Source organism: Orcinus orca, chromosome 8 (genome assembly GCF_937001465.1).
Source record: "Orcinus orca chromosome 8, mOrcOrc1.1, whole genome shotgun sequence".
NCBI lineage: Eukaryota > Metazoa > Chordata > Mammalia > Artiodactyla > Delphinidae > Orcinus > Orcinus orca.
Window position 1 is genome coordinate 11,752,111 of NC_064566.1, and position 15,791 is coordinate 11,767,901.

General features: G+C 40.1%; 1 protein-coding gene across 4 annotated transcripts in view; it reads right to left on the reverse strand.

Annotated features, from left to right (window-relative positions):
- Nucleotides 1-13,267, reverse strand: part of CTNND1 (catenin delta 1) — a 47,115-nt gene extending 33,848 nt beyond the window's left edge. For all 4 annotated transcript variants that reach the window (XM_033413306.2, XM_004264147.3, XM_033413290.2 and 1 more), the window contains exon 1: nucleotides 13,048-13,267. The gene's annotated coding sequence lies outside the window, so the exon portion shown is untranslated. The remainder of the gene's footprint in view (nucleotides 1-13,047) is intronic.
- Nucleotides 13,268-15,791: the final 2,524 nt, after the last annotated feature.

The window sequence follows — 15,791 nt, forward strand, 5'->3', positions numbered from 1 at the left end:
TAGCCCAGGCCAAATAAATCAGTCAATTAAGTACTACTGTGTGAGATGGTTATATAAAAAGCAGATAAAAATAGTAGAGTAGAAGAGTTTTCTGAGATACTTAAAAAAAAAAAAAAAAGAGGGTTATAAAAGACACACCCCAGACAGAACTGGACACATCCGTATCAATGCTGCTACTGCTACTCCAAAAGGATGCTCCGCAGGTTCTCTGCCTCAAAATGAGTAGGTGAGACAAACTGCACGCTGACTCAGAAATATAGAAACCCACAATGGGAAGGAGGGAAGGAGACCAGTATAGCCAACTGATCGCAATTCAGCACAACTTCTTCAAAAGTCCTGGTCTACTTGTATCTCTGGCTGTTTGCAGACATTTAGAAAACCCAACCAAAGGAATAACAAATGGGTAAGGAGAAAGTCAATGGAAGGGCCCAAGACTTAAGCTGAATACTCAATGGTTGGAAAAGTATGAATTTGTTTTGCTATATAACTTCCCACGTACCCCCTTTCTCTCCATGTCAGGCCCAAAGCTGAAAGAACTGGAGGGAGGGGAGGCAGAGAAAAGAATGTGATTGGGAAAAGGTTTTGCTGCATTCCAAGTAGCCAGCATCCCACATAGCATTAAGAGTGCCCAAGAATCCAATCCCACTACTGAGAGTTGCTAGGACTCTGCTAACACACATCCAATTCCTCTACCACCCTCCCCCTAAGCACCCTGAAAAGCAGCATAATTGAGATAGCTTGATGAAGGCGCCAGCTGTTTCCACCACTCTCCCTCCCCCCAACCCCAGAGACCACAGTTCAAACTCACATCAAACACGTAATACAATTGGCCAGTAGGAAGGAGAAGCCAGAACTAAAATAGCAGGAAGAGTGCCAACTGGCCCCACTTAGAAGGAATGCTTTCTTGGCTCAATTTAAAATAAGAAACTTTTGTCATCCACTCCCCTCTGCCCAATTATTTTCTCCTTTCTACAACCTACCCCTCAGTGTCAAATGGATTGCAGTTTCTTCCCTACAACTCCTTGATCTATTTTCAAATGTCAGGGAATACAGGGGAGGTATAAGGTTGAATGTAAAATAATGTCTGGGAGATTGGAAGCCTTCCTGGACTGCAACAGCCAAACCTAGCACAGGGCTATCACATAAGGGCAAGTAGACAGGAGCCCACAGAGCACCCATCACCATGTTACAAGCAAGGAAAGAAGGGAGCAAATGCTTGTGCTACTGAACATTGATGATAGCCCTATTTCCCATGGAACGAACAGCCAGCTGAAGTAGTAATGTGATCAGCCCCTCCCCCACCCATATTCTAAGTTGACCAGCATTAGCCAAGGAGGAAGGGAAGGAAGCCAGCACTTCCTTTTCAGACAGGAAGTAACATTGGCCCTTCCTGTCGAGTTTTAAACAAATTGTCCAGCTGAGTTTCAATGTTAACATCCTCTCCTGAATTTGTTCCACAATTTCAAAATGGAGAGGGGAAATGGAGATATGGTCTAAAAGTTTCCCTTCCCCCTAAGAGGCAAGTCCTCAATTCCATACTAAGTGCTGGCAGAATCCCCAAATCAGGCAGTGACATCTGTAATTCCAAAATAATACGGGATACAGAGGTAGAAAACTTCGAATTAGCCACCTTCTTACCGTGTCTACTACCATGAACTATTCTTCTCTACTTCTTATACTAAGTAAATAACCACCCATCTGAGAAATCATATAGATATGTAGCTTAACTCAAATGTTCAGATTTTGTGGTCCTCAAGCCTAAGTGATCAGAATCACCTGGGAAGCTTTTTTAAAAATACAATCTCCCAAATCTACCTCCCCAACCCTCATACCTCAATTTCTGGACGGAATGCCTCAGAATTCATGTTTGCAAAAAGCCCTCAAAGTGATTCTGAGAGTCAGCTATTGGGAACCACCGTAGTGGCCTATCCCTGACAACCTTCTGACCAAAGGTTCCTCTCCCAAAAAAGCATTAGTTATAAAATACATTATTTGGACCTGCTTTACTATTTAGCAGACAGCTCATTGTTCAGTCTGGATTTGAAAGCATGGATTTAAATATATAAATGGCCAGAATGACACAATCCTAAATGCTATATTCTAGACTCAGAACCTAAAAGGAAGAACTGTCTCACTTTGGAATCCTGAGTTGCTACAGTGGTGGACATCCCTATTTACACTGCAGATTGGACAACCCAACTATTTTTTTTTTAATTTAACATACAGAGCTAGAATTTTTATTTAATAATATGAAAATCCAACCAAATCTTATTAAATATTTTTATAAAAATGAAACCATACACAATTCTAGGATTCAATGTTCATCTAGTTGCCAATATAATAATTTCATACTGCATGCATGTTGTCACATATGTACATATTTAAGAGTAATACGAGTTATTAATAATCTAAAATGTGCCACCATGTAACCTGCAACTGTTGTGAAGACAATGTACCAATCTGTAAACCCAGTTATTTTTTAAATGACTCAGTTTAACTTTCCTCCAAGGAACAAAGAGCTGTGCCACATTTTCAAAGACTGTTCCACATTCCATCCCCAAAGAAGTCCGAAGTCCTAAATCTAGCATTCAAGACCCTAGATAATTTTAGCCCAGTTGACAATAGAAGTAACCAGAAACTCTGGATTCAAGTGTTACCTCTGACACTTATCCAAGTCACTAACTTCTGGTTTGAGTAAGGGCAAGTGAGTAGCAAGATGTTTTTAGAAGAGGCATAAAGAGAAATATTTCCACAAAGAAGCATGTCACTGAAGACTTAGGAAAGAAGAATGGCATGGAAAGACATACTTTCAAGACAACTACAAACATCTATAAATGCTGAAGTAATACACATCAAGCAGTTATTTAAAGCAACTTCAAAATTTGGGGGAACCTGATTGCCTAGAGTACTTCCTGCAAGATGACATACAGTTACCTGACCAAAGAGGAAGCGGATGGAAGGGGGAAAAATGTTTCCTGATTGAGGTCATGGCCCAAGGATGATATTACGTAACAGAATGACAACTAGATAGTTATAATTAAAAAGAAGAATAGAGGGTAACCAGGTCAAGTTCTAGGGCTAAACTCCTAACAGAGAGAGACAGAGAAATTCTTTCATTGAAGGACAGGCTAGCTAAACCAGAAATCTTGAGAGGGAAAGTAAGAATGGGTGATTCAAGACACAGCTACTCTGGTAATCAAATATCCTTTTACTTTCCATTATGGGGTTGCCACAGAACATCAATCACTAAACAGTTGGTGCTTCTTCTTCAATCCCACCAAAGCCAACCAGGCCAAGTGGTTCAGCAACACGCTTTAACAACCATTACTGCTTAAACACACATATAGAAAGGGAAAAGAGACATACAGTTAGTTATCAGGACTGATCATGTCCCCTGATGTGCCAGACAGAAATATGGATACGGTGACCTATAAAATGGTACCTGAAGCCATTTAATTCCAATGATTAGGGCTGCGGGGAAGCAGGAGCTTTTTGGTCTAATGAGCAAAACGAAAAGCAGCAGATAAGCGGGGTAGGCATAATATTTGGTCATAAACCAAATAAACAAATGTACTCAAAAGGAAACTCAATGTACTCAAAAAGAAGGCTGTCACTTCTACTATTCATAGAAATTTGAATCTGTAGATAAGAAGGTAGATAAATAGATTTCTCTAGGGAAGAAAATTTTGATCTCCCATCCCAAACACATACAAGCTTATTCTAAGTAGTTGCCTTACTTTTATCATTCTCCAAGACAAGGGTCATCAACCTATGCAAATTCTGCTACTTTGCAAATTATGTGCTGACTATACTCACATGCAACTTCTACAATGGGACGAAGATGGAGGCTGGGCCAGGTGTTCCCTCAACTCCTTACAAAGCCCACACAAAAAATCGTTAACAGCTGTTGTCTCTGGGGTCTGAAGCGAGGAGACTTTTCTTGGTACCGTATAGTGCAGAAGGTCCTACACTGTGTCCCCCCTTATCTCCAACACACACCCACTGGACCTCTCTGAACACATATACTGCCCCCATCTCTCTTGCTTGCTGGTAACAAACCAGCCTCAGGGCCTCTGCACTTTGTACCCATATCTATAGGACTTCAATCTCTAATTTCTTAAGTCTCTTTCAAACATACCTTGTAAGTGAGGCCCTCCCTGACCACTCTGTATTAAACAACCTCACTCCCACCCCTGCACTTCTTATTCACCACCCTACATATTCTGCTTTATTTTTTTCTCAATAGTGTTATCACACTCTGACTTACTATATATTTACTTGCTTACTTAATATCTATCTCTTCCAACTAGAATGTAAGCTCTGTGAGGTCTATTTGGTGTATAGCAGGCTCTCAAATTTCTTTTGAATGAATGAATGAAGATGTTTTACTTTTTTAATGAAAACAAAAAGTTAAAGTTTAGAAAAATAAATCAGTATTATTTCATTTTTCTTTCTACACATTTTTTCTAATTGTGACCTTAGGCCCATCAATTGGGGTCTCCAGTAGCCTTACCTGCAGATTTGGCTGACCTTCAGCGGGGTAGACATTCAAATGGCCAATTCTGCCCTGGTTTACAAAGTAGTCAACAGAGAAGAGAAGAACAGAGAGGTTACAGTACTTCCCCCATTCCAACAAAGAAACAATGGAAAGAAATCAGATTGGCACCAATTTCTCCTTTAAAATAGACCACTCTATTTTTAAAAGTGTACTGAATATACACCAGCTACTGTATTTCAATGAGATTTACTTCACTTGCAATGAAATGGGAACTGTAGGTGCCTTGATAAAAGTACCGAGAAGTTGACTTAATTTCTACAACAATGCCTTATAACCTCAACCACCAGAATATATTTTGGTTTTTCAAAGGTAAGCTCCCTAAAACAAAAACCTTTTCACTCCACAAAGAGACCTCTCAATATGAGACCACATTCCAATACAGAACATGGGAAGCACACACAAAATTGACAGTGTACTTTGGGAAAACTAAGTATCTTTTGCTCTACTGTCAACTGAACCAAAATGAGTAATTAATTAGTAAATGTGGATGAGATTTGAAAATCAAAAAAATAAAACCTAATCTTAATTACTAGAAGAAATCAATCTTCTTGAATCATAACATTTAATCCTAATCTAGACCTAATTGAAATAAACCAAAAGCAGTATCCTAATACTTGTACCTTCACCACATGAGTACAATTTATTCTATTTTAAGAACTAGAAATTTCTTCCAGGACTTCCCTGGTGGCACAGTGGTTAAGAATCCGCCTGCCAATGCAGGAGACACGGGTTTGAGCCCTGGTCCAGGAAGATCCCAAATGCCGTGGAGCAACTAAGCCCATGCGCCACAACTACTGAGCCTGCGCTCTAGAGCCCACTCGCCACAACTACTGAGCCCATATGCCACAACTACTGAGCCCATGTGCCACAACTACTGAAGCCCGCACGCCTAGAGCCTGTGCTCTGCAACAACAGAAGCCACCGCAATGAGAAGCCCGTGCACCGCAACGAAGAGTAGCCCCCGCTCGCCACAACTAGAGAAAGCCTGCGCTCAGCGACAAAGACCCAACGCAGCCAAAAATAAATGAATGAATAAATAAATTAAGAAAAAAAAAGAAATTTCTTCCACATTATGTGTCAGTGAGGCAAAGTGATGCCCATGAAGACCACCAATCTAAGGGGAAAAAAGACGGGAGGCAAAAAGACAAAGGGAGACACCAAATAAAAAGGGGAAAGCAAATGAAAAGAAGAAAATGTAGGAGAATCAGTAGAGGGAAATGGGGGTTTAAAAAAAATATGGAGAGCTGGGTGAAGGAGTTATGACAGGAAGCTACGGCGTGTCAATAGAAATTAAGTTTAAATACTATTCAGAACACTAGTTTCATGGGTTATTTAGTATGAGGGAAGGAAAAAAAGAAGGAAAATCTTAGGCTGGAAGAAACCAAAAGTTTCCAGGCAAGGCTGCATCTAACACATATGTATTTCCCACAGGCCACAGTTTAGCTTTTCCACATAGAAGAGCAGACTTTTTTCTTAGAGGCACACTTCTCATAGGAAGCACTGATGAACTCAAAATTTCTACAAGTCTCAGTTTAAATAAAGGTTGAAAATAGAAAATGATGTTTCCTGAACATAAAAAAGGGAGGTTTATTTCAAGAAAGACATAGTAAAAAAAACTGCCTTCATTGCTATGTAACTGTTTCCTGTACATTCAAAACTAACGTTATCCTAAAAAATCCTGGTTGGACAAGTGAGACGGCAAGGAAAAGAATCTGGTTCAAAGTCAAGAATAATAAACCCAAAGAGAGCTTTTTCAACCCACTCTCTGCCAAGATTAAAGGAAGTTTATCCTTGGGTGCTAGAGTTCTGTCTCTTGTAGACACAAAAAGGTGGGAGAAACTTGTATTGCTGTTTTTTCCCCTAAAGTATCCAAGACTCCTAAGAAATTACTGCAAGAGATTCAAGCTTTGCCACCAGCTTCTCCTCCCTCACTCACACCTTACTTTACTTTATTAAGGGTTATCCATTCCCCTAGCACCCATATTTTGGACAACCCTGCCCATGTAACTCCCCAAACCTGCCTATTGCTAAAGGCACTTTTTTCCCCATTAAAGAGAAAAAGTTAGCCTATCCATCCAGGATGCCCATTTATTCTGTAATATAAGCATCTATATCCACCATAGAGTCTCAGGTTTTAAGACACCTTAGAGGGAACTTAGTCCAACAGACAAATGATGTTTGTTTGAGTTCACTTAAAGTATCCATTCTAATAGCAAACACAAGGTGTTCCCATGAGCTGGGCAACATCCTATGAATTTTGCACGTATTAAGTCACTTCATCATCACAACAATCCTGTGAGATGGTTAATATTATTGTCCTTATTTTACAAACAAGGAGGTCAAGGCATAGAGCAATTAAACAATTTTCCCAAGGTTACTTGGCTAGTTAAGTGGTAGAAGATTTGAACCCATGCAGTCTGGCTCTGGCATCCATGCTCTTAACCATGCAAAGCTGCCTTGCCTCTCTACATTTATGGAACACTGAGATTGGAAATTCCCTGTTTAGTCAGCATATTGATCAAAAAATACAGAATAATTAAGCATTTGTGGCAAAATTTTAACAATTGGTGTCAAGGTGAATGAAAGGTATATAGGAGTTATTGTGCTACTCTTCCAACTTTTCTGTAAGCTTGAAATGTTTTCAAAATAAAAAGTTAAAGTTTCTTTTATCATCACACAATGGCACAAGTTTTGTGAAAGTGATGCCCAAATTATCTGTTAGCCATCAAAGAAGGCTTTAAGAAAACTCTGGATCCTTAGAATTCCCACTACATGCCTGATTTAAATTACCCACCCCGGGACTTCCCTGGTGGTGCAGTGGTTAAGAATCCGCCTGCCAGTGCAGAGGACACGGGTTCGAGCCCTCGTCCGGGAAGATTCCACATGTCACGCAGCAACTAAGCCCATGCGTCACAACTACTGAGCTTGTGCTCTAGAGCCCGCAAACGACAACTACTGAGCCCACGTGCCACAACTACTGAAGCCTGCGCGCCTAGAGCCCATGCTCCGTAACAAGAGAAGCCACCGCAATGAGAAGCCCACGCACTGCAATAAAGAGTAGACCCCGCTCGCCTCAACTAGAGAAAGCCTGCGCACAGCAACGAAGACCCGGCGCAGCCAAAAATAAATAAATAAATTTTAAAAAAATAAAATAAATTGCCCACACCACTCCAGAAAGGCTTAAGAACTCACTGGAGAGGAAATGGCCTTAAAAATGGGGAACACTGTCCCTGAACCAGAATAGTAAATGTGGGCCCCGTTCTCAATACTCAATATTTAATAATCAATAACACGCAATTCCAAGTAGACTTAGTGGGAAAAAATTACTTCTAAAAATACATTATACAATATAACTAACTACAAATCAATCCATACCCTTATATCCCACTTGAACAGTTTTTCTTCCCGGCCTTCACAATCTCCCTGCCAGGCTATATCAATGCCCTCTATTGCAAACCTTGGAGGCAGCTGCATTTAGGCAGAGCAATCCCTATTTCAGCTTCTCAAAGCATTTAACCCCTTTTGCAAGGGAAGAGAACATGAAATCACATACTGATAACCTATGGCTCGTTCCTTTAGGCAAATTTCTTGTTACTATTATTCCAAATTTCCCATGAAAATTAATTTGGGTTCTTAAACTCATAAACTTCCCACTTTGTGAACAAAATCTCCTGAAGTTTCACAGTGAAAGCAGTGAAAAAAGTACAATGATATCCAAACATACTTTCTTTGAAGCACTAATGTTCAAAACTATGTTCCCGGGCTTCCCTGGTGGCGCAGTGGTTGAGAGTCCGCCTGCCGATGCAGGGGACATGGGTTTGTGTCCCAGTCCGGGAGGATCCCACATGCCGTGGAGCGGCTGGGCCCGTGAGCCGTGGCCGCTGGGCCTGCACGTCCAGAGCCTGTGCTCTGCAACGGGAGAGGCCACAACAGTGAGAGGCCCGCGTACCGAGGAAAAAAAAAAAAAAAAAAAAAAAACTATGTTCCCAAGCTTTTTGTTTTTATTAACAAGTATAAAAACCATTCACTTCCAACACGGCTGAAAGCAATAGTTCCCTGCTGCTGCCCTAATATGTTCTGGGTAATGAGTTCCTCTCCCCAAGAAAATGGCTGCATTTAAGGTTTCAGTGGTTGAAGTTAACAGCCGCCTATAGTATGAAATGAACTGACTAGGACCCTTACTTTTTTCTTTTTTTTTAAATTTATTTATTGATTTATTTTTGGCTGCGTTAGGTCTTCGTTGCTGCACACGGGCTTTCTCTAGTTGCGGTGAGCAGGGGCTACTCTGTTGGGGTGCTTGGGCTTCTCACTGTGGTGGCTTCTCTTGTGGAGCACAGGCTCTAAGCGCATGGGCTTCAGTAGTTGTGACACACAGGCTCAGTAGTCGTGATCTGCGGGCTCTAGAGCACAGGCTCAGTAGTTGTGGCACACGGGCTTAGTTGCTCCGTGGCGTGTGGGATCTTCCCGGACGAGGGCTCGAACCCATGTCCCCTGCACAGGCAGGCGGATTCTTAACCACTGCGCCACCAGGGAAGTCCCGGACCCTTACTTTTTACACTATTATTTGTACCGTCTGCCCAGAAAGAAAACAGGATTAAAGAGAAATTACAATTTTAAATCTTCAATTATTTCCAGAAACTTTATTTAAAAATGGAAGGTGGGGCTTCCCTGGTGGCACAGTGGTTGAGAATCCACCTGCCGATGCAGGGGACACGGGTTCGTGCCCCGGTCCGGGAAGATCCCACATGCCGCGGAGCGGCTGGGCCCGTGAGCCATGGCCATTGAGCCTGCGTGTCCGGAGCCTGTGCACCGCAACGGGAGAGGCCACAACAGTGAGAGGCCCGCGTACCGCAAAAACAAAAAAAAGGAAGGTGGGAGATGTGTAAAAGGTTGAAACTACAGACTAAAGTTTCAAAATTACATTGCAATTTTGTTAATCTTTGTTGAATTGCTTCCTATTTCAACTTCCTTTCAGCCTTCCCCACAAAAGTCCCTCACTGATTCCCATAGTGCCTATTTAACCAAAGCTTACTAAGCACCTCAATATATCCCAGACGCTAAGATAGGTGCTAAGAGGATACAGAGGTAAAACAGTACCTACACTCAAGCAGGTCAGTACAGAGGGAAAGACAAAAATAAAAGATAATTTAATAGAGACACAGATGTAGAGAACAAATGTATGGACGCCAAAGGAGGAAAGTGGGGGGAGGGGGGAGGGATGAACTGGGAGATTGAGATTGACAATATATACACTAATATGTATAAAATAGATAACTACTAAGAACCTGGTGTATAAAAAATAAATTAAATAAAATTCAAAAAATAAATAGACAATTTTAATACAGTGTGATAAACATTATTTGAACTACCTGCTACAAACCTCTCCCTGCAAGTTGGCAATATCATTCCAAACCACATGCCAGAAAATTCTCTGGAAGAAGAAATTTCACTGACAATCAAATGAAGTTTGAGACATTTCTAGTAAGTTTAAGAAATTAGAGGAGGGCAATGGTGTGCATATGGAAAGACTCCTGTTCTAAAGATTGAAATAATATCCATTCTAACATATCTCGCTCCCCACCTCCCCACAGGCTTTATGAGAAATGGATTTTTTTTACGTACATTACTCTAACATGGAGGGGGTTGGAAATCTAAATGAGCACTGACCTTCAGCAAGATGAGCCTCTAGCAAGGGCTCATTTTAGTTCTGGCTCTTGTTTCTATTCTCTGTGGAGAATGGCAGTGTTTTAGTGGTTAAGTCCACTAACTTTGTAGTTAGTCAGACCAGGGTTTAATCCTGGCCTTGGTCACTTACAAGCACTGAAATTTTCAGCAAACCTCAGCTTCTCTGAGGCTCAAATTCCTTAAAAAACAAAAAATAAACCAAGAAACAAACAAAAAGTTGTTGTGGGAAATTAAGTAAATACAATAGTTTATGCAAAATGCTTAGCACTCAGTAAAAAAACAAGGAGGGGGGTGGGGGAGGGAGGGTGGGCAGTTATTAACAAGGGACCACCAGGTACCAAAATAGAAAGCAATAAATTATTACAGAGCTAATCATTTTGCCATTCCAATTGAATAGTGATCTATACTTAATTTATTTGCATCCATCCTCTCTCACTCATCCCTAGAGAGCAACTACCTCATAAACCCAATTCAAGGCTGAATTGCAATTACTTGGAGCTTTTTTTTAATTTTTAAGATTTCCAATAGTCCCCATTTTTATCCTAGCTGAAAGAACATGTTCTAACCCCTCTAACTCTCCATAACTGGAACCCTAAGAAAGGCACTAGGGCTCTAAGCACCCAAAGGAGGCCCCCACCTGGAACATACCATACCTTAGTCATATAACAAAGAAACCAACAGCATATAGGAGTCAGAGAAGGAAAGAAAAATCTGCACAACTCTCACTTACTTGTCTTTTTTTTACCCCAAAACCAAAATGGGGAGCAAAACAAAAAATAAAAGATTTACTTATTCACACCCCTTATTATATTTCCGGGAAGAACTAGTAGAGGTGAGGTAAAAGACAAATCTTCCATCTTATCATCCAAAAGGCTCTCATAGTACACACCAGTCAAAACAATGCCTCAGTTCGCGAAACAGTCCTGGACGCTAGTTAACTAGGATGTTCACTGCAGCTACACAAAGCCCAGCATTTAAAGCTGGACCCAAACCACCACCACTCAGTCATCCAGAACCTATTTTCAAACTGCCTTTGTACTCCTTCTTCAGATTCCCTCATCCCTCCCCCTAAAGGCTGAGTGGGAAACTGACACTCCGGTAGCAACATGACCAATTCTCCAAAGATCCACCAAGAAACCCTAGGCTGGGGTCAAGGCAGAAAGAGCATTTGAAAATCTGGAAATGAAATAAGAACTACAGCCCAACAAACTGTACACACTGTCTTTTTTCTTCCTTTTTAACTGCACTTGCTATAATTAGGAGATCCAGACATTAAAATCTTACTGTAGCCCTTGCATAAATTATATTAAAAGAAGGAACAAAGTTCCATTTCCTCTGAAGCCACAACCTCACAAGAATGAAATCAGCTTTCAAGAAATACTCATGTCTGGAAAAGAAATTCAAGGAAGTGCTCTAGTCTGAAAAGAATTAAGGGGTGGGGGGTACAAAATCAGAGGATTGTTATAGATACATACCAGTTTAAAGCTAATGAGCAGCTTACATATTAAGGCCCATCTTGTTACAATTAGGCAGTATCTATTGCAGTTTTAATTTTCAAATGATTCGCATTCTCAAAGGGAGAAGGAAGAGAACATCCAGTTTTCAGTCACTGATGAGTTGGTTATATGGTTATCTGGCATCAGTATTTTTACAAGAATGTGTTTGCAAAACAAAAACAAATCTTAAAATTAACTATAAGATATGAAAGCAGTCATGGGCCTTCAGATCTTAAAAACTTCTGATTTCACGGCAAATTAACCAAATAAAAAACTCACCTCCAAAAAACAACTTTCAGTTTGGTTTAAAAATAAGAATTCCCCTTGTGCTTTCTCAACTGCATCCTAAACACTAAAGTTTGTGTAAGTGTTTTACTCTTAGCCTAACCTTATTTTAATCCAAGGCCCTTTCAGAGAGCACAAAGCTGAAAATATTTTCACATGTGCCACTTTACTCAGGTGAACTGAAAAGCATGATTAGAATTTCCTTACTCCTTTAAGCACATAAACCAAACGTTATCGTATATGCAGACTGAACATACAATACCTCCACAAATCTTTGCTAGCAAAGGTAGTTTTAGAAGTAAGGGGATGGCAATTCAGTTACCATGGATCCATTTATTCTCTTTTATAAGGCAAAGCAGGGAGGCTAAGTCTAGAAGGAGAATGAGGCTCCTACCCACCACACCTGGAAAAGTAAAAGAAGGATCCACCCAGGAACAGCAGGGCTGAAACCGATCTGGGCCGTTCAAACTCTCTATGGGAAAAAAATACCACCATTTAAGCTGCAAAGCTCCCTGCAACTTTCCACTTCCACAAATCTAATGATAAAAGGGAGAAAAAAAAGTTTTGAAACGTATGAAGAACCATCTGTATAACTAGCTTCCGACCCGGACAAATTCCTTTCCCAACCCACACGCAACATGCCAAAAAAACCAACTTTTGGTTTGGGCTCTGAAAACAGAAGTTTGTTAGCCTAACCTAGAAAAAAAATACATAAAATCAAAGAACACACCAAAATGTAAACGTATGGAATTGCTCTCACCCCCCTGAATCTATTCATCTCCCTACATTAGAGAGACCAGAAGTTTGTTTCTGGGTCTTGAATATTTTACTTTGTTTTAAATATGATAAAAATGCCAAAATTCCCCAAAATAAGTAGAAAGAAAAATTAACTGCTTAAAAGTTACCCGTCAGCATAACAGACCCTCTCGTTTTTAAATTCCCTCGGTTACCATAAGACAAAAATTCAACTTGGCTTATCCTCCTTTACCCGTCTATACACATATTTTTTAAAAAGGCACACACCTCAAATGTGGACTTCTAAAAACCAGTCCTTTAAGAAAGAAAACCAAGGCTTCGTCAATGTTCTGAGAAAGACAAATCCAGCAAGGTTGTCGATTTTTCGCCACCTCTTCCTCCTTTCAGGATCTTTCCTGCTCTTCTTTCTCTCTCTCCCTCTTTTTTTTTCTCTCAGATCCAACACCTAAAATGGAAGTTGCACCCAGCCAGAGGCTAGGGAGCCTGGGTGGTGACAAACTGATCTGGCAGCCCTACCCCCTCGCTTTCCTAAGTGATGTCAGCCCCTGAGAACTTCCAATAGGAGCCGGGCATAAATCAGGGAGCTGATTTTATCCAATAGGAAACTTTATTATAGGAAATTAAAAAAAAGGGGGGGGAGAGCAAGAGGAGGAGAAAAAGACAGGGGGAAGTTTTATATATATATTTATATTTAAAGTGGAGACCTATATGATCTCTGAGGAATTATGCAGAGCTGGGAGGGGTCGGGGGAAGGGGGCTGAAGGAATAAGGGGTTTTCAGAATGGCATGCCTAAGAACCTCGGCTCTCTTTGATGGTAGGGTTCTTGCTCCCTCCTTTCTTTCCGGGTGGGGAAGCAAAAAAGAGCTGATTTTATTTGCCTGCTGCTATTTGGTTTGTTGCTTTCTACCCCAAAGCATTTCCCCAAAGGAAGACAGGAAGGGAAGGAGCGTGAAATGCTAGAAACAGGACTACAATGTGTTGATTGGGACGGTAGGGGATATCTGAGGTAAACTCTCAATTTTATTGTTTTGGTTTAAATGCATTAGAGTTAATTAGAAAACCTAATGCTTGGACTTGTTAACAATTTTCAGTGTCTATACTTTCAACCAGAAGGAAGCTGAATCCACTAGGCTGTTGAGGAAAATCACTGTCTTCCCATTTGTCCCCAAATCAAAATAATGTGGGTTTGAGGGGGAGAGTAAATGATATCCAATAAACAATATATTTGGAGGAGACGAGAGCATGTGTAAGGAAAAGAAAATCTCATACCTAGAAAATTCAATTTATTTGTTAACTTTGAGCTTAAGACTGTCTAGTTCATACATTCTGTTTATGCTTGACCTAAATAAAGGATTATAGCAAGTATTCTTTTTCTGAATTAAGAGTTATCTTTAATATGTTCTTAGACTATTAGGCCATGAAGGACAGAGATTGAAAAATTTTTTTTTTACATGCTTGACAAAGACTAGTATTTTATGGTCATTCGGGGATTAGCTATGTGAAAATCATACTGATAAACTGAAATTTTTCTTTCTTACTGAAAAATCTATCCTGTAAACTGCTACCAAATGAATCTTCATAACAGTTTCATAATCTAAAATAGTTAAGAGCATAGGTTCTGCAGTCAGACTGACTGGCTTCAAACCTTCTCTTCTGTAAGTATACTTAATCAAGTCAATGTACTACATATTTTGTGACCTTGTAAAAGTTAGATAATCTCTCTGTGACTCAGTTTCTTAACTATAAAATGGAGATAATAGCTATATCTCTTTCACAGGACTGCTGTGAGAATTAAAATGCACATAAGGTTCTTAAAATAATGCATGGCATACAGTACAAACTCAATAAGAATGAGTTATTATTACCAATATCTACCCTACCAAAAAACTTTCAGTGATTCACCACTGCCCAATAATAGCAACGAATAAATGAAGCATCTATCACGTGAGGGCACTTTGCACTCACTGTCCCTAACTTCTCAAACACCACCATGGAGATAGTATTACCACTGTTTAGAGACGAGAAAATCAAGGCTCAGCAAGGTTAAGAAACTAACCTGAGCTCATCTGCCTAAGGAGTGAGCCCCTCATCAGTCTGACTCCAAGGCCCATGCTCTTTCCATTACCTTACACCGTGGTCGGGATAAAGGCCAGGTTCCTCGTCTGTTTTCAAGATGCCATATCTATTCATCCAATACATTAAAGTAACACTTATTAACCATAATCTGACCTTTCCTTATCTTTCTAAACTGGAATTCCGCTCCTCCTCAGGATGAAAGTGCCCTTCTAATCAGGTTTATCTGATCGTTATCCACCCCCTCATATTTGGTCTATTGTCTCATATACCCTCATATTTGGTCTAATGTGGCCAAAAAGGACTTCTCTCAGAAGTGCTGGAAGACGTTACAGACATCACAGCACTTGTCTGATGGGGTTTAAACAAACTGTAATAGAATAGGAAATGAATACATTTGACAGAGAAACAAACAGCCTTTAACTCTCATTGTCTAAGAATCTTTTCCAGTTACCTTATCACATCTTCTACCTCTACTTTCCATCTATTCCTAGTCCTACATAGCAAGTTTAAAAGCCAAAGATGAAAAAAAAAAAAAGCCAAAGATGATTGTCAAAGGAAAACAATCAACACATATGTTTGTTGATTCACTGGTTCCTAGATCAGAGCCATTATCTAGAATATGCTATGATTTTCTAGAGATGGATTAGGCTTGTTTCCTTCACACCACCACTAACTTGCAAGTATTTTGCCTTCCTTTTTTCGTGTGTATGTATGTGTGTGTGTGTGTGTGTTCCCGTCTCCCTCACCAGAAGATAAGCTCCATGAAGGCATAAAAAATGTCTTTCTAGTTTATGGTGTATCCCCAGAGCTCAGCCTTGTATCTCATATTTAGCAACAGATGAATAAATGAATGAAGTCTGTTAGCTTACTAGTTATATAATCCTGGACAAGCCATTTAACATTAATGAATTTGTAGATAACATTCAAAATAAAA